This window comes from Balaenoptera borealis (genome assembly GCF_965194805.1).
Source record: "Balaenoptera borealis genome assembly, chromosome: 5".
In the NCBI taxonomy this organism is placed as follows: domain Eukaryota; kingdom Metazoa; phylum Chordata; class Mammalia; order Artiodactyla; family Balaenopteridae; genus Balaenoptera; species Balaenoptera borealis.
The window spans coordinates 29,156,174-29,181,550 of record NC_138862.1 but is presented as its reverse complement, the minus strand read 5'-3'; the positions used below and the strand labels follow the sequence as shown (position 1 = coordinate 29,181,550).

General features: G+C 38.4%; 1 protein-coding gene across 10 annotated transcripts in view; it reads right to left on the bottom strand.

Annotated features, from left to right (window-relative positions):
* The window catches only part of NRIP1 (nuclear receptor interacting protein 1), a 174,584-nt gene that overhangs the window by 111,836 nt on the left and 37,371 nt on the right, over positions 1-25,377 (bottom strand). The gene's annotated exons all lie outside the window — the stretch shown is intronic.

Genomic DNA, 25,377 nt, shown 5'->3' with positions numbered 1-25,377 from the left:
TTCTGGTCCGTCTTCCTGGAATAACGCACTAGTCCTTGATCCCTGGGACCCTGTACTCTGCCTCAGTACTGTTCTTCCTTCACACCTCACCTCCCTCTCCCTCTCTGAATGCAAGTGTCCCTTCCACAGCAATCTGTGCAAGCAGTGACATCAGAGTAATTGTCTCACTGTATTGTAAAGTGTAGTTAATTTTGCAGCCTCCAGCAATAACTTACAATCAGATTGAGAGAGAGAACTCCCATGCAATTCCTTGGGAGGTCCTTCTTCCAAAATACTGAATGAAACCTGATAGGAACAGGATCCAGTGTATACCTTAATGGATGGCAAAGGTCAGCTGCGACTCATCAGGGTCTATGACAGACTGAATTCACGCAGTCCTGCCAGCTTTCTGAAACACCACGAGCACAGCAGTTCTCAACTTTGGCTGTGCTTTGATATCACCTGGGAACTTTAAAATATCCTTGATGTCAGGGTCCCAGCCCTAGAAATTTTGAATTAATTGAACTGAGGTAGAGCAGGATCATTAGGGTATTAAAATGCCCCTGGGTGATACCTGTGACAATGAGAACTGAGGAATGAGGGGCGCTGCACAGGACGATGCTGTGAAATGCATCCAGAAATCACCAGTGCCATTGAGAGTCACAAATGGACTGTCAATTTACGTATACCTTATTTTCACAATTCTCTTGAAGAATAAGTCACTCTCCCATCTAAACTGATTTAGCAATTCTCTATTATCCTCAGGATAAAATCAAACATCTTGGCCAGTCAACGTATTACACTAGCCTCTCCACAAAATGGTCCCATCTTTTTCTTCTTCCTTATTAGTATCGTTTGTGCTTGAGTCATGCAAAACTGCTTGCTATTCCCTGAATGTGCCACGCAAACCCTTCTTATGTCTTCCCATGCGTCTGCTCTTAGGAATACCTTTCCTCTTATTCCTCCAGGTAATTCATATTCATACTTCGAGACCCAGATCAGGCTAGTCCTTCTCTGAATTCCTTTACTAGTGCTGCTGGTTTTATAAAGTGCTTCTGTTCTGCGATGCACTCAACTGAATTCACTGCTCAGTCATAGCAGTTAGCGCATTGGCTGAAACCAGCTCTCTATCAGCCACTGATGTATTGTTTTAGATTCCCAAGAGCAGAAAGTGTGTCATTTTTCTGGACCCACTTTCCCCGGTATCCAGCATAGTGCTTGACACATGGTAAGTGCTGTGTGAATGGCTGTTGAATAAATGGATAGAAGGATAGACAGATGGACAATAGAAAGATGATCATATAAATAACTCCTTTATCTATTTAACATCTAGAAGGACTCTCATGATGCTCGTCATTGATGAGAGAGAATAATAGCTTCCTGTTAGATTTATTTCATATTCATCTTCCAGAGGTTGGAGACCCAGGAGCCTGAGCCAATTATAGAAATATGAGACTCCAGGCCAGGGCAAGTGGCCCCAGGAAGAAGGGTTACAATCATGGTTTCCTTGGTTATGTTAGGATTTTCTAGATAAAAAAATAGAAGCAACACATTGAGTCATGTAGTGTTTCAAAACTGTGACATTTCTAGACGGTTGCTTAGTCCTGAGCCACGTCGCTTTCCATTTGTTCTTTCCTCCCCTCACATGGGCCTTGGCTGCTTCTTCATAGAATCACAATCAATCAGTATAAATGAATTTGCTCCTCCTCTCCCAACTTGGGTTCCAGCTGAAACAAAATTATGAGTTCATAGCTTCTTAAAGCTAAAAGAAATTTTAGGGATCATCTCATGCAACTCCTCCATTTTGCAGACCTAGAAGCACTTGGGTGAGGTTCAGGGAATGCACAGTCTGTGGCAATTACCAGTGTAGCTGGGTGGTTCTGAGCCTCATCAGCATAGGAAGCCCAATGAGATCACATCAACTGAAACATCCCAATCACTTAGGAACTTGAGTTCCCTCTTAAGATCTTCTCTATTTCCGCAAAGCCCCAGGGAGAGAGCCTATGTATGCTCAGAAACAAGTCACTTGATGTTCTTTGCCCCTGGCCCTTTCCCTAAGGCCCGTTGCTCACTGGTTCCCTGCTCTGGGCCCCCCTCTGAGCATAGCCCTCCCTGTGTACTACTGTCTTCTGTAGACGTGCTCCCAGGCTGCTGCACGGTAGTCTCTTTTTTTGGGTGGGGGGACTGGTTGACGGAGTGAGAGGAAGGGTGGGGGTAGGGGAAGGAAGGGTGTTAAAAGACATGAGAATAAACTCTCCCCCAGCTTTTGAGCTGCACATTGTTATTGGTGAGTCAGAGCACTACAATCCAGGGCTCTAGAATTTGGCTCTAAAATCACATCTGGATTCCAAACTTGTCCCTGCCACTTGCTATCTCTTTGACCTTCAGCAAGATATGAAACCTTTCTGAACCTGAATTTCTATTTTTTCCTTCTCTATTGTAGTGGAAATGATAATTTCTTCTTCATAAGATTGTTGGGAGAAGTAAATGAAATACTGCCTTAATATATCAGGTGCTTAGCATACTGCTAGAAGTTGGTAAGCACTCAACAAATGGTGTAGACATTGTTATTTTCAACTTCATCATTCTTATCACTGTCACTTTAGTTATTCATTGAAATAGCTTCTTTGACCCCTAACCCTGATTTCAGTTGGGTCTTAACGGCAGTCCCTCAGGCCAGCTGGGGGAAAGCAATGTCTCCCCAACCTCTTCTTTTCTCCCTCACTGCCTTTCTCGCACCTGTACTCAACACTCATTTTTCCTCCTTTTCTCTACCCCAAGCAAGCAGTTTGGTTATCAGTTGGTACAAAGAGTTCCTCACATAGCCAAATTTTCATCCTGTTAGTGTATCAGCTAGGACATCTCCGTTGTTGTACTATCAAAGTCAGCCTATACTTCTGAAATAATGGAAGTCTTTATTAAATTCCAGTTTTCAATACAGGGGAAAAATATATTTATATATATGTTTTGGTGTTCAATTTCCTCCAAAGAAGCTCTTCCCTTCTACAGAAATAGAGTTCTACCTTGACACGTGGTTTCCCGGAGAGAGTATCTCTCACCTTTAACCATGCCAGTGAGAACAATACCCTGGCAGTGAGCACAGCAAGAAGACGGAAAGAACCCGAGGCCCTGGGTAACTTTGTGCTTCTCCACCCAATTACTCTGATACATCTGGACTGTTTGGGCCACCGTATTTAGACATCTCTGCTCTCCTTACAGCCTGACATACCAAGTAGTGTAGTTTCTAAACATAGCAAGAAGAACATCTACTCCCATGATGTTTAGACTTCAATGCAAGCCTAAAATACAATGTTTAGTTAAAATATTAATACTGGTTATATTCCCACAAGAGGTTGGGGAAGAAAACATCTTCCCATTCCCAATATAGAAGCTTTCAAAATTTGGTATTGCAAAAGATTTCAGGACCTCTGACCCAGCCAAGAATTAGACATTCATGGTCACCCTCTTGTTATTAACTGAAGAAAGAGACACAGATCAAAGCAGGGAAACTATGTGCTTTATACAAATAATTTGTATAAGCAATAATTCAAGTCGCCTTTTAATTGCAAATAGATATGGACTAATTCACCCTTCAAGCAAATTAGGGGTCTTTAGATCAAACAAGGAAGACTTATATTGAAATAATTGGAGAGATTGCCCCAAATGCTATTAGTCTTATAGTCCCGATCACAGGGAAAAGATTTTACTAGCTCAGGCTTAGGGTAAGACTGGGCAGCTCAGCTTAGTTCAGACATCTAAATCAGTTGTGGGATTAGCCTAGACTGTACCCAGACTGACAGCCTTGATTTATATATTTTTTATTATATATTTTTATATTATATGCTTGATTATATATATTTGACTGAATTTATATAATTTATGAATCGGAGTCCATGGATTATTCTCATAATGACTGGCCCATCAGAGAACAAGTTTTAGCACTCAAATGAATCTGTTTGAGGCAGCTACAGACTCTCAGAGCCCTCCTCCCTCACTCACCCCACCGTAGAAGGAGATCAGCTTTCAAGACTGAGGATACCAGCTGTATCTGATAAGGGGTGAATATCCAAATTGTATAAACAAATCACACAACTCAATATCAAAAAAACAAACAATCTGATTAAAAAATGCGCAGAGGACCTAGATAGACATTTCTCCAAAGAAGACATACAGATAGATGGTTAACAGACACATGAAAAGATGCTCAACATCACTAATCATCAGGCAAATGCAAATCACAGCCACAATGAGATATCACCTTACCCTTGTCAGAATGGCTGTTATCAAAAGGACAAGTAACAAGTGTTGGGGAGGATGTAGAGAAAAGGGAACCCTTGTGCACTGTTGGTGGAAATGTAAATTGGTGCAGCATCTATGGAAAACAGTATGGAGATTCCTCAAAGATTTTTACATTAGAACTACCATACAATCCCACAATTTCACTACTGGGTATTTAGCCAAAGAAAACAAAAACACTAATTCCAAAAGATATATGCACCCCTTTGTTCACTGCAGCATTATTTACAATAACAAAGATATGGAAGCAACCTAAATGATGTCCATTGATAGATAAGTGGATAAAGAAGTGGTGATACACACACACACACACACACACACACACACACACACACACTAGAATATTATTCGGACATAAAAAAGAACAAAATTGTGCCATTTGCAACAACATCGATAGATCTGGAGGATATTATGCAAAGTGAAACAGGTCCGACAGAGAAAGACCAATACCATATGGTCACACTTATATGTGGAATCTGAAAGACAAAACAACCAAATAAACAAAACAAAACAGAAACAGACTTATAGATATAGAAAGCAAACTGGTGGTTTCCAGAGGGGAGAGGGGTGGGTGGTTGGGTGAAATAGGTGAAGGGGATTAAGAGATACAAGCTTCCAATTATAAAATAAATAACTCATAAGAATGTAATATACAGCATAAGGAATATAGTCAATAATACTGTAATAATTTTGTATAGTGACAGGTGGTTACTGGATGTGTTGTGGTGATCATTTTGCAATGTATTTGATTGTCAGATCACTATGTTGTACACTTGAAACTAACATAATATTGTACCTCAACTATACTTTAATTAAAAAAAAAGAAAAGACTGAAGACACTAGGCCCCATGTGACCAGAGATCCCATGCCAGGGGAGAGTAAGTTAAAAATAGACACAGGTAGCTATGTATGACTCCTTTCTGTGAGTTTTCAGGCCTCCAAGGGGCAAAATTGCTGATTTGATTCTAAAATGTTGTATTTATCTTATCAGAAGGAACTACTAAGCAGAATGATTTGCCCAAGAGAATATATGGTCACCATGGAGTGGAGAAGTGACTTCTTATCATCCAAATAATTATTTAAGCCTATATCTTTTTACTCAAGATTTAGTGATGAAATTATTAGAAAAACTAGTAAGTTTTTATGGTTTTTTTATGGTACCTATCAGTACCATAAATAATGACTTTTCCATGCATTATTTTTGTCTTCGTTTCTTTTAAGTTTAAATGTTTCTCCCCAATTTTCTTAGATCGTAGCCTTTGTTTGATATATTGTGAGATGTATCTGATTTCTTATTCACAGTTGTATAAAGTGTCTTTCCTTTCTCACCATGACATTGCACTATCCTTTATCTAGACATCAGCTCTGTGACAGGTGGTATTTGATATTGTGACTAATCTAACATCCACTGAGTCAAGGGTAATAACACAGTCCTAACAGTTGTTACATGCTTATAATGTGTCAGGCACCTTCTAGGCGTCTTATGTTTATTAACTCATAATGTGCAATGTATATACGTATACATACAAGGTTGTTTCTCACAACAACCTTGAGAAATAGATAATTTTATTATTCCCATTCTACAAATAAGAAACCTGAAGTTAAACAATTCAGCCTGCAGCATGCCACTAAGAAGAAGCAGGGCCAAAATCCAAAACCAGATAATCTAGCCTTGTGATGCAAAATCTACCAATGGTGCTATCTACGTTTAATCAAGACTATTTGGAAAGAAGCAGTAAAAGTACACGAGTTAAAAAGTTATAGAATCATAGAATCTGAGGACCAAAGAGAGCTCAAACATTCTTTAAGTTCTTCTTGGCCAAAACATCAGTCCAAGAATTTAACTGTTTTTTCATTGAAAACAGACACCCAGGAGAAAAGACCTGAATATATCAGAGAAAATATCCCAAACAGATGACTGAACAGAACCACTTCCAAAAGAAGGAGGTTAAGGCATTGGTGAATAAAAGGCAAACTTCTGAAGCAGAAATCCAGCTTGGCCAGATATCAGACTCACTAGCATATAATCCGCTGGATATGATGTTGTAGGCGGTCAGGAGGGGAATGATAATGTTCGAGGAACACAAGCGCAAAGAGGGTTTTTGTTTGCTTCTTTGGCAGCACTGAACTCTAGGAAATGATGGGGAAATTCAAATTTCTGAGAACGCTTTTCACAAGAGAGACAGAGATTAGAGTTTCCAATGAAGAAGGCATGCTGCAATCGAAGAAAGCAAAGTGCAATAAAGCTCTCAGGCCAGATGGCATTTATCTGAGTGTTCTGAAGGAAATAACATGTGAAACAGCAGAGATGGATGAGGGGACCTACTATGTTTGTAAAAATAACAACTGTTCTTGAAGTTTGTCCAGTTTCTAACACAGAGTCTGTATTTTTTAAAAAGGAACCAAGAGAGATTCCAGGAATTCAGTCAAGTGAACTTTGTCTTCATGTTAGGATACTGTTTGGGAAAAAAAAAAAGAAAATCTGAGGACTATATACCAAATAAAATCTGGGCACTGAAATTTGACCAGCTCCCATCAACTCTACAGTAATGGGGGTTTCCACTTCTCCAACCTGAAAACTGATAATGACTAGTTAGAGCAACATCATGTATTTGCCTTTCAAAAGGTTTGAGAATGAAGAAAGAGAGGCTTGCTTGGATTTAAAACTAGCTAAAGAAATTAGAATCATTTATAGGGTATGTTTATGTCAAAGAATAGAGAAGAGCGTGCCTGGAATCTGATGTTGGGATGAAACTGCAGTTTCACAGTTTCACATTATTTTTTAAGTAATTAGGAGGTCTGAGTGAGCCATAAGCAATTGACTCTCATGTGACTGACACTGTGTGGGGCAAGCAGTGCAAAAAGAAATGGTAATCACGTGACTGTACGGTCTTCATCACTAACATTTATTGAGTGCTCACTACACTGGCAGGCGCACTGCTTAGTGTTTGAGATCCATTATCTCAGTTATTCTTAGTCTGTGAGTGACAGCATATCCTACTTCAGAAACATCTGCTGTTCAGAAAGAAAAATGTCCTAAGGGGTCAGACAGGATATCAGCCACGGTCAGAGTTCAGATGAGCTCCAAACAAAGCTCATCCAAAATGTTCTGAACAAAACGTGGTCTCCATTTAGAACTGAGTGACGCCAAGAGGGTTGTAAAGGAAGCCAAGGATGGAATCTGTTCTCTGCCCCTCAATCCCCGGGACCAGCCAGGAGCTCTTATCTTCTAAACCTCCAGATAGTCAGGATGACATTGATTCTAAACTCCATCCGAATCACCAGCCTCGAGACTGGAAAGTTCTTACTGTTTTTTACATTTCCTGGTCCTTGAACCCACTTCCTCACCTAACATCTGTCCCTTGCTAATTATAACTCTTTCGTGTCTGTTTGTTTCCTGAGTCCTCTGGCTCAGTCTCTTCCCGTGGCCTTCATCTCTGTTGCCCACCTGGGATTTCAGACCCATGTGGATCTAAAGCCTTGTCTCAAGCTTTGTCTGAAACTTTCCCAGGCCTTTGTCCACAACCTTCTGCCACCCAACCCAGTGCTGACAGACAGTACAATCTGGAACCCATAAAGATTAGAGCTGTTGGATTAGTTAGTGACCCTTCCCAATTAAAATACTTAGCTCAGGGTTCTTCACACAATGCCCAAAGTACTTTCTGTTCAACAAAGGCTTGTTGACTGAATTTACAGCCTGTGCTGTAACATGAACTGCAGACCAAAGTCCAAATTACAACACATGACCTCTATGGCAAGAAAGAGTGAAAAAAATAAAACAACCTTGGACAGATGCCAGATGACGCTGGCCCCATGAGAAACTCCAGAGAGAGAAAAATGCACTAAATAGAAATAGCAGTGCACACACCACAGCCTTGCTCTCTGATCCTTTGTGAACTATGATTGTTCCCCTTCACAAAATTATGAGCCTATTGAGAGTAGGGCACAATGAAGTGTCAAGTGCTGGGTGCCTACCTTCCTCATCATGCCTGTCATCAGGGAACTTGGCAGGACTTGAACTTACACGTTAACCTTGTGAGTGGCCAAGCACTCACAATAGACTTGAGTACCAAAAAGCCACAACAAGCAGAGTGTGAAGCTTTGTCAACTTCACATCACATCTTGACAATTATTTGGAAAAGAGCCTTTCTGCATTTTCATCTTATGTATAAATTATTCTATACAGTCTCTCTTTTTCATCACCCAAGTCTGGTTTCTTCCCAGTCAAAGCCTGTGTCTAGCTCTTCAAGGAGCTTACTTTTCCTCTTGGTTCCTCTAAGCAACAGCTCTCCCTAATGCCTGGTGTGATGGTTAGTTTATGTGTCAACTTGGCTAGACTATAGTGCCTATTTATTCAAGTCATAATCTAGGCGTTGCTGTGGAGGTATTTCATAGATGTGGTTACCATCTATGATCAGTTGCTTTACATAAGGGAGACTATCCTCAACAATGGGGATGGGTCACATTCAATCAGTCAAAAGGCCTTAAGGGCAAAACTAAGTTCTCCCTGGGGAAGAAGAAATTCTGTCTCATGTTTGCAACATCAGCTCCTGTCCAAGAGTTTCCAGCCTGCCAAACTGCCCCCTCCCCACAGATTTTGAATACACCAGCCTCTAAAATCAGAAAAGCCAATTACTGAAATAAACCGCTTCATAGATAAAATCATATATATATAAAATCTTTTTATATATTATATATGTTTCTACATATACATATATAAGTTCCCTCACTTCCCTCGCTTATAAATATCAGAGTTCCAGCAGCAAAAATAATTTATCCTCAATATTTCAAATGAATAGAGTTTAATGAAGGAACCATGAAATTGAAGTGTGAGCAGAGTTAAGGAAACAAAGAAGGGAAGGTGACACACCAGAGACTAGAGACAGAGGGAAGCGGTTACCACCACAGGGCTGCAGGGGCAAGGGGAGGAAGGAGGTTGGTTCACAGCCCAGTGAAAGCCAAGCCTTGAGCGGAGCCCCCTCCCAGCCTCCCCGCTTCAGGGAAGGATGCGGTATGAAGGGAGCAGGGAAGAAAGCGCTGACCTCTCTCTCCTCTTGCTCTCTAACCTCCTGTCCAGTGAGTCAACCTGTAGGTGGTAGAACCCAAACAGAAGCCAGACAGGAAGGGAGCCTGGGAGAAACTGTTAGCGGGGATCAAACTCCCAGGGCACAGACCAAGCCAACAGGGGAGGATGCATGTTGGGTGGAGAGGGGGCCAAGCAGAAAATATCCATGATAGCCTGGTTCTCCTAAGACTCAAGCTACAAGTTCATACCAGTTTCCAGCTTTCATAAGAGACTCTTTTTAATTTAACTTCTTACTTACTAATCTACCATATCCAATTAATCCCTATTTTTTTCTTATTCAATCCTATCATTTTCTCTCACCCCAAGTCTTATTTTTTTTATTATTCAGTTACATTCACAATATCCCAGAATTTAATTGCTCTCCCTACAATATTTATCTCTTTTAACAAGCCCCCCCTGAACCCCCAACTCAATTTTAATCGATTAATAAAGATACATACATCCATTTACAGGGAAAGCATAGACAACAATATTTTATAAAAGAATCTATATATGTACAGTAGGCTTGGGGCTAAATATTTTATACCCATCAGATTACAATCTACCACAATTTGGAGAACATAAAGTATGTATTCCAAAATATGTGTTTAATGGGATAATTTTCTTTTCTTTATGTGTTCATCTCCATATGATTAAAAAAAGGAGACTTCTCATATCTAATTTATTGTGGTGGAAGAGAGAAAAGAGCCTATTGTTATGTATAGGCAAGGCGCTAACTATAGAAGACACATATGCGGTTATCTGTCCAGCCCTCTCAGGTGGGAATTGCCTGTCTTCCTCACCACATTTATGAGGTTATCATAGACTGTTCTAGGGCAACAATGGATTGGCCCAGTAGTAAACACTAGACTCAAGATGACATCATCATAATCCCTACCCCAGACCTCATCTTCCTAGCCAAAGCTTATAAATCCCAGCTGGGCACCTGATACAAATGGGAAATTGGAATACATCCTTGAGAATATTTATCTAGAACTGGTAGTCATTCTTTGGGTTCCTGAACTATGACGTGTAAAGCTAAGAGACCAACTATCAGTAACCACATATTCAGTCATGTGGAACAGAAAAGTGGAGGCAATAAGAGAGAGAAAGAGAAAGAGAGAGAGAGTGAGAGAGAGAGAGAGAGGGAAATAAAGCATAACCCAGAAAATCAAAGAGGCAAGAACCACACGGAGTCCTAATGGTGTTAGGTCTCTATTTCCAGTTTGGCCTCAAATCCAGATGCATTTCTACTCTGAGTCTTCTAAAGCCCCCACTTTGCTTAAAATAGTTTTTAGTTGGCTTCTGTCACACTAAGCCAAAGAGTGCTGATAAAAAGATTCCCACCATTTAAACTCATCGAATGGAAGGATGAGCTTCAAAGAGATCAATGGACTTGTCAGGAACATGTAGAAAAACTTATGAAAGAAAAATGCAAACCACACTTACTAATTTCTTGCCAATAATTCTGATGGGCTAATCTATTTCTATGATGTTGTCTTCAGGGGCAGGAAAATTTAATCCTATTTTTCCCATTGGGCTTTACACTAGGAACAACAATGAACCTTAAATGATTCTAAAGCATGGAATCCTAGGTGGAACAAGAGCACGATTATATTGAATCCTCATTTTAAAAGCTAAGTGAGTCATATTTCTCCTACAACACTTTGAAGTAGAGTGAACACAGTACAAAATCCAAAAGAAAGTCAGTTACTGAAGTACCACATGATCAGCCCTATCACAAAACAACTAGTATGATTGTGTCAGATGTTCAGGGCCACCGTAGGGACAGAAAGGATCTCTATCAATCCTAGTTTCTATTTCTCATCTGAGTTTTCTACAGTCTCTAAAATATCAATATCTGCTCTGTTTAAAGGAAACATAAATCTAGTAAATAAGAAAATACATGAATTAATAAAGGGTCTAATTCATCTGTTCCATTTTTAGCACCCATAGGGGAAGGACCAAAGGACAAAGTACCTAGCACAATGGCCATAGGTCAGTAAAGCTTACAAATACATTACAGGCAGTACAAAGTAACTAAGGTTCCTAAGAAAGGAAACTTCCTAGGGAGCCAATACTAGGAGCTTCTTCATGTATAGAGTACTATAGTCTTGTGTTTAGGAAGTTGAATTTTGGAGCTGGACTGCTTCGTTTCCAATCTCCAGTCTGCCATTTATTACCTATATGAACTTGGTCAAATCACTTATCTCTGTGCCTCAGTTTCTTAATCTGTAAAGCAGGAATAAAAACAGGGGTCCCGCAAGTTGTAGTTGAGGATAGTAAATGAGTTCATAGATCTTATGCACTTGGAAAAAAACCTGCCAGATAGTAAGCACTAAATAGATGTTAGCTCTTATTATTAAGAGGTCATGAATCACTTAGGTCTGTACCTTGAAATAAAGCACACACACATACACACACAAACACACACACACATACACATATCTGTTGGTTATTTAAATTAAAAAGAAAACATAAATTAACAGAGTAAAGTTTCATTAAAGCAGCTAACGGCATAGTATAGATCAGCTGGGAGAATGAGTTTATTTCACACATTATTTCTAATGTTGTTCCTCATAAAACAGTAGGACCTCATTAGATACATACATTTAAAGGGAACATTAAAAATATATAATGTATAACTACGCAGTTTGCTTAACGTTGCGTTTTAAAATTATTACTATTCAAGTGATTGTTAGTTTAAGGGGACTGTGTGAATGATTTTCTCAAGGAAATCAGTAACCCTGTTTGTTCAGTCCCTTGAGATCACTGGGTCATAGCAACTACCAGTATTCAGACGTTTGGGAACTGTTCAGGGAAAACTCAGCAGCTTTGAAGTATCCTCAAGTATGAGAAGGGCATGAAGAAACAATTAATCATAAACAAGTCATTAAAATTAAAAGTGTATTCTTAAGTAGTTTCTTGATTAAGAACAAATGCCTCATTAATCTGGAACATATTGACTTGAGAACACAAGTAAAGTCAAAAAGAGTAATTACTGACATGACATAGAACACAACATGCTGTGTGTTCCCATCTCAAAAGCTTTAGAAGAACAGACTCCCCAGAAGGTCACTAGACACAGTGAATTGAACAGGAAATCCAGTGTCACCCAATGATGCAAAGGTAAACTTTCAAAAATCTAGACAACAGAGAACATTGTGTACCAGCATCGCTGAAAATTTCCATCTATAGATTCTGAGTGCATTCCATTTATTTCAGAATGAAAGTAAGCCTAAACCCAAGATCTAAAAAATAAAAATAAAAAACAAAAATATATATGTTTATAAAAAATAATAAGGCATCTAATTTTAAAGAAACTTAGTGTCCTTCTCCCTTACCCCCGTCTCCCAAGTTTTAGTTAAATTTGTGAACAGAAGTTAAAAACCAACACAAATAGCTTTGAAGATAATTCTAACAGCATAATTAGATGTGAATTTTCTTTGGACCAGACTCAAGTGGCATTTCTTAAAGGAGCATATGGTACTGAGAAAATAAAATAATAGATGTCCATCAGTATGAGATGTGCATAAAAAATCACATACATAATTTTAAAAAACAGATCAGACATTAAACATCCATATGAGGATGACTATGCAGTTTTTTAAGGACTAAATCTTGTTTGGAAACAGCCATTAAAATATACCATATATTCTTCTGAAAAGCTTCATGATTTCTAGTCCATGGAGTAAGGGACTTTTTCGGTCTCAATCACTGCTAAATCCTCAGAACAGTGCTTAGGGCATAATCAATGCTCCCCATGTATTAGATGAATAAAGCACTTCAGCCATGGTTGAAACTATAGCTTGGATATGTATGTTGTGACCTGTAATTTTTACAATCAGCCTCAGGCCCTTACACTCTGCAGCTGGCCCCTTACCCACGTCATTCTACACCTTTCCTATACCCAGCATGATTTTCACAGAGATGTCTCCTCACAATGAAGAGAAAGAAAATATCATGAAAGATGGTAGTAGTTTTAGATGAATATCATGTGCAACAGACTTCCCAAATGCCATTTTCTATAGTGTGGTACAAAAAGTTATGATAATTTTTCCAGGACCGGAATAAATTCTTCTGAAGTCAATCAAAATTTTATATGATTTTCAGGGTCAGATTCCAGGTAGAACACAACATTATCCTTACTTAAATCGTATACTTCATTTTAGACTTCAAAACAAGGGAAAGACAAAATCTTTCTAGAAAGATGAAATGGTGGTATGAAGAGAAAGAAGAGACATTACTTGCAGCAACTATAATCAGACTTTATTTTTAGTAATATTTAAACTCTACCTTTCCCAAGGCTTTAATCTTAAAAGCAGGATGGATAAAGAGCCAGCACAAGAACATTTCCTATTTATTGAATGTACACCCATTTTGTGTAGAATACAAATTATGATAGCCCATGCTCATGAGAAACAAACAATCTAGTTACAGGGATACGTCTAGTAATCAGGAAACATAATCATATACTTCCTTATATTATCTTAAGTATTAAATTGTGTAGAACAAATACTAAATGGCCTAGAGATGAGAGATAATTCCAGCACCTAGCACATTGTCCAGCATATATTAGACATGCAATAAATACTTGATAGGTCACTGAAAGCTTGAATGAATGAGTAAATGAATGAATGAATGAATGCTTTTAGGAGTGAATCCTGTTTAGAGTCCTGGAGGATGACGTCCAGGACTTGGTTGATGTTTCCGCAAATGACGACATTTCAATTTTTCCTACCTCTCCATCTTCATGCACATGACAGAAACTGTATCAACCTTGCATAGAAAAGATGGAAAGGTAAAAAATCCAACTGACCTCTTCATAGTATTGGTGGTCTTGGAGGCTCCTATTGCAGTGACTCATGTGGCCTGACCAATCAGATTCTTCCCGTTAGGAATTCATTCTAAGAGACTCAGAGGGTTGTGATCAATAGGCTGTTTGCATTGGAGCCTGAGGCCATGCGAGATCAAGGCCAGGGCAGCCATCTGAGGCCCTGTGGAAAAATAAGCAAAAGAAGCCAGTAGAAATGAGAGAGAACTAGAATAAAAGCAGATTAAAAGGCAAAGTCCAGAAAAACATGGTCCTTGAAAGAGAGACAGCTTGAGAGAGGTGGCCTCTGCTTGGAGAGAAGGGCTGACTCAGTCCTGCAGCTTCAGGGTTCAGTTTTATCTGGATTACAGGCAGGCCTCTTTCCCTCATTTGAATTAAACTACTTTGGGTCAGTTTCTACTCCTTATGATTAAAGGAGCCCAATTGAAACACTTCACTTTCAGTAATTTATTCTTTTTTCCCATTGTAATTTGCTAATATTGTCTTTCCCTAACAGTTAGATAATATAAATATTGGCTTAGAAGTTCTTTCTTAAAGTCTTTTTAACTATTTGGCTATGCTAAGAGGGTTCGCTTTCTTTCGTAGTATTTCACAGCAATTCCAAGAGAAAAGGTGAATTTATTGTTCCTGTGAGTTTCTATTCTGTTCAAATTTTTAAATTCAAAAAATTTAAATTGTTATAAACCAAACTAAGCATACAAGAATACTACCTATAACTTTGAAGGGAATGCTTCAGGCTAGCAGCAGATATATTTCTTAAAACAAAATATTTCATCAGTCTTATAGAGCTTTTGTGTGAACTTAGCAAATTTAGCATTTATACAAGGCCCAAGTACCACTGGAAAAGTTCTAAAAAGAATTCATTACCCAGGGCTTCCCTGGTGGCACAGTGGTTAAGAATCCACCTGCCAATGCAGGGGACATGGATTCGAGCCCTGGTCCGGGAAGATCCCACATGCCGCGGAGCAACTAAGCCTGTGTGCCACAACTACTGAGCCTACGCTCTAGAGCCCGTGAGCCACAACTACTGAGCCCATGTGCCACAACTACTGAGCCTGTGTGCCACAACTACTGAAGCCCCATGCCTAGAGCCCGTGCTCCGCAGCAAGAGAAGCCACCACAATGAGAAGACCGCACACCACAATGAAGAGTAGCCCCCGCTCGCCACAACTAAAGAAAGCCCATGTGCAGCAGCGAAGACCTAATGCAGCCAAAAATAAATAAATAAATTTATAAAATTAAAAAAAAAAAAGAAAGGAAAAGAAAACAGTTTGGCAAAAAAAAAAAAAGAAGAAGAAGAAGAATTCATTATCCAGTTGTTCATGTCTACAATGCAAGGACAAGTTTGAACAGAATTTTCTGCCCAGTTTTTTTTTTTTTTTTTTTAAGTGCTTTGTTAAAACAGCTTGGGGTATCACTGTTTGAAAGTTAACCCCTGGTATGTGTTTGGCTGTTGGGTGTTTTTGTTTTGTTTTGTTTGTTTAATTTGCACATCTTGGTCACTTGAATGATCTAGGTGATCTGAAGCTGTTTGCAATAGAACACCCAAACCTTCATCCCCAAAGTACTTGGAACTAGACCTATCAGGATAAGGCAGGTGCGGAAGGAGCCTCCCTAACCCTGCTGCCAGCGGCTTTCTGTACTTTGCTCCCAGAGGCCTCATTAGGAAGAGATGCCAGGTTACATGCTCAATGAGGAGATAGATCCTTGAGTCCTTGCTTATACCCAGAGTGTCCGGGTGAGAACCAAAGACCTCTGAGAGTGTGACCTATGACCAGTGATGCTTAAGAGAAGCACATGCTAAAAGGAAGTGAAATGTACTTGATCTTTTGCTGACCTCATCACGTATAGGAGATAGAAAGCTAATAGTCTTGTTCTTGGAATACTTATTCTACTAAGATTTAGCAAAACAGCTTGACAAGTAGGTTATTAGGTTTCCTGCTAGGACTCGAGACATAAGACTGCAAACAAACCCCCCAAAGGAAGAATAATAGATTGAGGTATTCATGCTATAATCAAAAGGGTAACTATTTATATGCACAGACAGAGCCCAAATCACATCTAAAATTTTCCATCTTGCACATCAGATTTGACGTAGAAAAAAGTAAATTTATAAAAGTTATAAAAGCTACTGAGCCTGCGCGTCTGGAGCCTGTGCTCTGCAACAAGAGAGGCCACGATAGTGAGAGGCCCGCGCACCGCGATGAAGAGTGGCCCCCGCTTGCCGCAACTAGAGAAAGTCCTCGCACAGAAACGAAAACACAACACAGTCAAATAAATAAATAAATAATTTAAAAAAAAAAAGTTATAAAAGAAAAATTGAAAAATTTTGAAGTATGAAAAAATATTGTATCTGGAATTTCAAATCTAATTCCAAACTGTGACTAATGGATGTACCGCATGTTTCTGGCTTCAAACCATATGTCACTGGAAGTGCAGAAAGGAGATTTTGAAAAGCATCTTCCCTTATCTTAAATATTTGCATTTTGACAGATTTCCAGTGTTTTTCTTTTCCACCCATGTAATGGACCCAACATTCTCTTCCTCTTTATTTATCAAACCCCAGTGTTCTCAGACTTCAGTCTGCAACCGGAATGAAGGTGCATTAGTATCTGCATACAAAGTTACAGGTTTCTCTCTGCTACCTGCTTATCGTCTTAGGCCCGGAAGAGTTTTCCTACCACGCGAGAAATTCTGGCACTTTCCAATGTCTTGAGTGTTGAAAAGTCAGCTGGTTGTGCTCGTTCAGACCCGCCTGGCTTTTTGCCAGGTCCATGGGGCATCACGGTGCCTGCCTATCTGAGGTCACTGACCCTTAAGAAGAATATGACTTTATCCAGCACAGCTGCTGGTGTTCCCAATATTACACAGCACTGGGGTGCCATCCTGGCACTATCTTTCCTTCTTAGAAAATATTTCCAATTCCTTTAGGAATTAGAAATATTCACAGAGCTATCCATTGCCCCCACCCCATCAAGGAAAGAGATGCCATATTATCCTCTATATTTTCTTCATTTTCATCTCCCAAAGCCCTCTCAGGTCTTCAGACACAAAACTTCCTCCTCTCTCCTCCTTTCTCCAAATGCAAATCAGACATGCAAATATATGCCCGGGAGCGTTGCTGAATCCAAAAAGCTGTTCTCAGTTTAGGCTTAGAAAAGACCACAATCTACATCTACATTTGCCCCTTTGGAACACCAGACTGCAATAGTTAATAAAGATGAGACACAGAGTCACCTTTATACCTTAGTCTTTTGTATTTTCAGTAAGATGAGCACCATGGTTCCTTCTAGCTTGCCAAAATAATTGAATGGAAATGTGCTGAACTAGGGGTAAAACTTTGTGCTGGCTAGGTAAAATGACATGTGCTATTGTTCACAGGAAATAATGGCACACAGAAAGATTTTACGTCTTGTCAAACAGTTGGAAGAGGCATGGATAAAAGAAAGAGAGAAAAACGGTAGAATAAACACCAGTGGTGAACTCCAGTGAGAGAATTAATAGGTGTTATACATTAAAGAGATGGCCCGAAGTGGTTTATAACTGCGACAAGATGTAATCTGTTTTACCAGTGTGAATTTATGTCATCTGGAATTATGCGTGGGATATACAGTACAAGGAACTTGGAAGTGGAAAAAAATGAGCTTTCAACAGAAGTGTTGAGTTGGCCCACTGATTTCAGGTGTGCTACCAAATAGTGAGATGACTCAGGAGTGACCCAGGACAAAAGGGGCACCCAACTGAAGACTTGCAAAGTGGGAGCTAAAACAGAGAAAAAAAGGGAAGTAGATACCTGAATGAAGGACAGCTACAGTAGCCTAAAAGGAAAAATAAAACAGGAAGAGTATGTACTGGAAAATGATAACTCCCTAATTAAGAAAAACTAAATTTAGAATATAGTATGTATGCTTTATAAATCCTCAATTATCACAGCAAAGAAGAAAACAGTTTTTAAATTAGGTTCTTGGAAAATATTTAGATTATTATTTTCAAAATAGAGACAAATCTCTTCTCTAAATATAAAATCTTCTGAGTCCATCCGATTTTTCATCATGCTAGAGATGTGAGACTTACGTATTGTTTTCAGATGTAAAGTTCTGCTCAATTAAATAGAGATATGATTGACATCTTAAACATAAACTGGATCATCAGGCTCTGTTACTTTCATGGAGTCTGAATGAGTGCCATCCCCTTTTTCAGAGTCAATACCTATGGATATTTCACAATATTGTGTTGACCTAGTTACAAAACAGAAAGTGTCGTTTCTAAATTCCGTGTGTGTGTGTGTATGTATCTATTTGTGTGTGTGTGTGTGTGTGTGTACATGTTTGTGCAAGCATGCCGGCTGGTGGGGGAACAAGCAGCCTTTGGTCTATAAACATTCCCAAGAAAGAAATGCACTACTAGGAAAATTATAAGACATAAACTGGCATGATGTAAAAAAACCATTAGAATTTACACATCCAAGTATACGTGTTGCTTTTAAAGTATCCATTTGGGAGAGTGCACACTTATTCTAATAAGGTCGCCATTGCTCCAAACATTTTTTAGAGTTTCTTTTTGAAGATGGCTTTCATTTTCTGTGCCACATTTTTTTGAATGTTCAAATGGTAATGTATGTTCATCTTCTGAGTATAAATTTGATTTAGAAATAACCAAAAAAGTAAGTCAGAAGTAAATCAGGAAAGGCAATTAAACTGGGCAATATCATAAAGAGGTAAGGTGAATACTGGAAAAGTTCTGTGTGGATGTATCCTTTGGGATATATTTAATTTTGTGAGCTATTAATTTTGTTACACGTCATACTTTCAAGTCTTTTTTGAGATGATTTTTTTGCCCTCGCTTTCAAAATTAGTAACATCCTGAATTCTGCTCCTGACAAACATACAGACACCTGCGTATGTGTGTTTCATTACATAATGAAAACAAAAAATCTACAGAATTCAATTATTTACATTTAGCAAGAAAAAAAAATGTTCCTCCAGATGTAGTTCAATCCACCATTGATAACTAAAGCAAAATACTTGTAACTAACTCAAACATACACTTTTAAAAAGATACATCAAAATATGAGATTTCTTGTAGCTAATTCTTTCCATCTATGTAAGGACCCACTCTGCAAGATGCTTTGACAGGAATTTTACTAACGTTTATGGTATCATATTATTTTATTAAGGATTCTCTCCTTTTGAAAATATTATTTTATAACCACTCCCATGCTATTCAGTTGTAACTATTAATATTTGTGCATTTTTTTCCTGTGATCTGTATGGGAAATTTTTGATACTAAATGCAGTAAAATAATGTTTTGGTTTAAATTTTAGAACTGGAATTTGATATAAAACCATTCTACTAACCCTTAAATTATATCAACTCAGCCAAACTTATTTAGGCAAAATGTTTCTCCCTTCCACTGTGCTCAGTGGCAAAGACTGCTGACTCGGGTGTTTTGCAGCTTCTAAAATAATTATTCAATATGATATTAGGTTATAGAATGTGGACCACAAATCCTGAAGCCTAGAGAGGCCCTAAGAGGTACATTCCGCTCTCTTTCAACTCTGCCATGCTCAAGCTTGCGTCTTCTGTCTCTCCTAGCTATTTAACTTGTTTTCTGAACTATAGAATACATGTTTCAAAAGTCAAGCCTTACCAATGTCAAAAGTGGTGAGAGTACTACAATTGTAATACAGTGAAAATGTGCAGTGCGGTTAGGAGTCAAAGGCTAACACAGATATAGACATGGCTGCAATAAGGTGGTGGACTTATGAGCTAAGTTTTCCTTCTTTCATAATTGTATTTAATTTACTTATTTTTTCAAGGGACATCATTTCTCTGAGATGTAGTCTCTCAAGAAGGGTTGCTTTACTTCAAAATTATTGGTGTTTGGGGCTGGATAAGTCATTGTTGGGGGTGGGGTGGGTGCTGTGTTAGGCACCGTAAGATGTTCAACGATATCCCCAGCCTTTGCCCACCAGATGCCATTAACATCCCTGCCCCCAACTGTGACAGCCAAAAATGATTCCAGACATGGCTCAATGCTCCCTGGGGGACAAAATCTTCCCTCCCCACCACTCCTCCTTCTCCTGAGTTGAGAACCACTGCTTTAGAGTAACCATGTGGATATTTAGAGTAAATTTCTGACAATAAGTTACAGAAGGGGATTCACATCATGTCACTTACCATTCATGTTAGCTTAGTGTTTTACTACAAGTAGTTTAAGGCCAAGGTAATATATCTTAATCCATGTAATATAAATTCTTATCAACTACATTCCTACATCCTTATGTTCTTTTTAAACTGTGAACCTATGCTCCCATAGTTGCCTAAAATGTTCACAAGAAAAATGTACTGATTATAGACAATCAAAATTTTGATATGAAGGAATATCATCTCAAATATCTGCATTATAAAGGGTATCATCTCATATATGTGCAGCATTTCATGGCCACAAAAGTTGCTGTAGAGTATATGGGTCAGAATTACCATCGGTGAAGTAATACCTGAAATACCTTTGGATTATTACAGGCCAGGCCAAAGCAAGCAAATCTCATTATATTTGAGAGCACTCCTTTGAGGCTTCTAAAGTATCACCAGTCACATGGCATTTGCGAGAAACATAGGTCCAAGACAACCAAGCGAGCACCTAGTGAGACTTCGAATACTGTGAGAACAAGCCTGATTCTGTATATTATGCTCACAGAAGTTTCGGGTCTGTTCTTGCGTAGCCCTGGGATTTTAGTAGGCAAGCAACAAAAAAGATGAACTTCAAATTTCACTCTGAGAAGTATCAGGCTTTATGGAACATAAAACTAACTCAGGAACAAAGCAAACCTTGAATAATGAACAAACTCTGATGGAAAGTGAATAAAGGAGCCCAGAGTGGCTTTCCGATTTCCTTGGCAACCAGATAAGCAAGCAGAAAGCATCAACCAGCTCAAAAGCTCCCATCCATACACACTTCATGCTCGCAAATACCTGAATAATAAAGATGATAATCAGACCGAGTGACAAAGTACAGATAAACTCACTCCGGCTTTGCAAGTACAAAACCAGTTATTCTACTCTTGATGTTTTAATAAGTAGAACTTTCCACGGATCATCAAGGCCACAGTGAACTATGTGAAAGTTTGCAGAGCCTAACATCATCAGGGTCATCTAAATTTGTGACCCCTGACAAATTCCAAGTTCCTGAGAAGATGGCAAGAGGAGAATGCTGCTTTACCAAAGGTTAGAAATATGGGAATACAGAATGTGTGTGTGAGTGCAAGCTATGTGGCTTTTGCATTCCAGCAGCTTCCAAAGCTAGCTATGAGAGTTTGGTGGGTCACACTGAGCTGCAGAAGCGCAGCAACACTTAAGATGTTTTGCTCTCCACACCCCGACTTGCTTAAGGTGTTCACTCTGTGCCATCTGAATCCCAATCACATCTCATTTGCAAATGAGGCATGGAAATCTCTTCTCAAAGTCTTAATACTTCTTTTCCAAATAATATTTACTTTCATGTGGCATTCCTTTTTTTTTTTTTTCTTACTAATTATTCTTGGGTGCAGCATATTTTGTAACCACCTAAGAACACACTGATCCAAAACTGGACATATAAATAGTTATAGTCACACACATCAAAAAGCTGAAAGTTAGAGTGGGCTGAAGAAAAAAGTAGGAGCTAGAGAGAGAGTACGAGATTGGATAAAACAATAAAATAAATGAGGAACAGAAGTCATTTCTATGTATGAAGTAGGAGAGAGAAACTATTTCCTGAGGCTTTGGGGGAGGTAGATTTCCCACACAAAAGATGGCAGTAGATTGAAAAACTCACACGAATTGCTTTTCACTCCTCAGAGATTCTAAAATTGTAGGCATCAAATACAGTGTTAAAACTACATACGGGTTCTTTTCCTCATAAGTAAATTACATTGTCTTAGTACTACGGTGTGTGGTTCAAAAGGCAAGTAATTATTTTTAGTGGCTGAGAAGAGATTAGCTCCACAAATAAGGGGCAATTTGTCAAAAAGAAAAAATAACGTAGCCAATAGAATTATGCTTCTTTGGGCTTGCACTTAAAATTAAATTCTAAAACTTGCCCAAACCCCCAGAACCAGTCTGCACATATTGTACTTCACCTTCTGTCCATCCTTACCAATATCATCCTTCACACACAAGACTTTTCACCCTCTTCCTCCAGGCACTTCAAATATCTCCAGGACAAGACACTATAAACAGATGCCTGTGGCCAAAAGCACAGAGCTTTGTCAATAAATTCTTCTGAAATCCCACAAATGGAAGCCAAGGGAGGCAAGAAGGCACATTTCATATTTAGCAGCTATAGCCTGAAATCTCAGGTTCTACATAAATTATTTTGTGATTAAATCCTAATCTGGTCAGTTTAAACAACCAAAGACCCAGCTCAATAACCCATCACAATCCCACCTTAAAAATGTAATTTTCTTATTTGAGTGTCTTCTTTAAGCACTAATCTGTTTCTTTTTTTTTTTTTTCTGAAAATTCTGCCCCATGTTGTTATTTCTCTGACCCTCAATATATTTTATTAAGAATTCCTATCATGTGTAAATGATATCTTTGAATAATCTGCGCCGTTCTTAATCAGTTTTCACAACTATCCATAAAAAGCATGGATATTCATTTTAAGACACAGTTTGAGAGTTTTGGTGATAATTTGATAAGTAACAGCTATTGGATAACTGAAGAGAATAAACGTTCATGTATATGTCTTCCTTTTGTGTTAGATTTAAAAAATTACCATTTCATTCATGGTGGCTTCTTATATTAAATTTCTCGGGGTCACCAGACCTCAGATGATAAAAGGGCAGAAGAAAGAGATAGATGAGAACAGCTCCGAAATGACGGTGAAAACATATGGTGTCCATCTTGCAAGCATGAGGCTCAGGGGTATTATTGCCGCTCTCCCTGTGTTCAGAAAAGCTGGAATAAGCCAGCAGGCAGCCTGGTGTCTAGTCAGAAGAGTGCCAGAAACAGGTGGTGCCGACCTAACCTTTTCTTTCCACCACAGATACTCTGAGCAAATCCTACATTCTTCATAGTATTGGCTTGAAAACACGCTTATTAGAGGAAAACCAAGTGTTTAAAAAAGACAGTTCATAAGGAGTCATGATGCCTGAAATTGTTGTTGTTTTTCTTTTACTTTGGGAAAATTATGTAATTTTAAAATTAAAGTATAATATGCACATTTTAAGTGTTCACTCGTGTGAGTTTTGACAAGTGGTGTATACTCCAATGGAACACCACCCAAACCAGATATAAAACATTTCAATCACCCCAGCCATTTTCCTCATACTCCTTTCCAATCAAACCCCACTGGACTAAATTCTATTGCCATCCATTATTTTTGCCTATCCTTGAAGCAACTTACCATATGCATCTTATATCTGGCTTCTTTTGCTCAATATTATGTTTTTGAGATTCATTCACGTTGTTGCATATATCACTTGCTCATTCCTGTTTCTTGCTGACTAATATTTCATTGTATGAATATAACAGAATTTGCTCATCCATTTTCCTGAGATACTTAGATTGCTTCTGGGTTTTCTCTGATCATTCTTATACAAGGCTTTTTGTAGACATATGTTTTCACATCACTTGGTTAAACATCTAGGAGTGGGACTCCTGTTACATAGAACATTTAACTTTTAAGAAATTGGCAAACGATTCTCCAAAATAGTTGTGCCATTTTACACTACCAACAACAATCTGTGAGTATTTCAGTTACTCTTCATTCTCACCACTATTTGGTAGTGTCAGTTTTTAGCCATTCCAGTGCGTGTGAAATGCGATCTCATTGTACTGAAATTGCATCTGCCTGAAGACTTATGATGTTGAGTATTGTGTGCTCATCACCCTCATTCACATGTGGGATGATGACTCATGCCTACATTTCCTTTTGCCAAGTGTCTGTTCAAGTCTTTTTTCCCATTTTTTAATTGGATTGTTTAACTTTTTATTGCTGGCTTTTAAAAGTTTTTTATATATTCTGGGTATGAGTTATTCATGAAATAAAAATGATAAGAATATTTTCCCAATCTGTTGCTTGTCTATTCATTTTCTTTCCAGAAATTTTTAATTTTAATGAAATCAAAACATTGTTTTCAGTGGTATTTTTAAAATTTTTTCTAATAAATCTTTGCATACCCCACAGTGGCAAAGATATCTTTACTTGTTTTCTTCTAGAAGATTTTTTATTGTAATTTGTGTATTTAATTTCATGTAGGGGAGGCAAAACTTTATCCTCTTAGGCTCCCTGGCTAGTTCTGAGAATTAAATTGACATAAGGCAAATTAACAGGAGAAAAAATACAGATTTATTTTTACATGTACGTGGGAGCCCCATAAAAAAAAAATGAAGACCCAGAGAAGCAGCTAGGCCTAAGTGTTTATGCAATAGGTTGAACAAAGAGAGACAATTGTAGAAAAGTAAAGATATAGAGAGACTAAAGAAAGGTAAGAGTTATTTTAACAAGGTCTGTTTGTACAGATTTCTTTCAGCCTTGACTCCCCATCTCTGGCGATAAGAATATTTCTTTCCTCCTGGTATAAGAAGGACATCTTTCACATGGAAATGTTATCTCTTCCTTTCAGGAAGAAAAGGGAGGTCAGAGTGTTCTTCTTATACCTGCTGTTTTTCAAGTGTCTTTAGCTCAAAATATTCCTTTTGCCAACATGGCATATTTGGGTGGGGTGGGGGGTAGATTCTGCCACCCTTCATTCATGGTCCATCTCCAAATAATTTTTGGTGTATTGAGTGAGGTAAGGTCAAAGTTCAATTTTTTTTCTAATGGATAGCCAGTTGCTGCATCATGCTAGAAAGAATTTTCTCTTTCTCACTAATGTGACTTGCCATTTTGGTCAGATATAAGTATATTTGTGTACATATATATTATATATTTATATATATATGTGTGTGCATATAACCTGTATATGTGTGTATACATCATATAACGTGTGTATATATCACATTCATGTGTATGTGCCTATTTTTGGATTTTTAAAATTCTATTCCATCAATCTATTTGTCTATTATTATGCCAATACCACACTGACTTGATTACTGTGACATTGTATTAAGTCCTGAAATCAAGTAGTGTAAACCCATCAGTTTTGTTCTTCTTTATCAATATTGCTTTGGCTATCCTAGGTCCTTTGCATTTTTGGACTGATTTGTAATTTCTTTT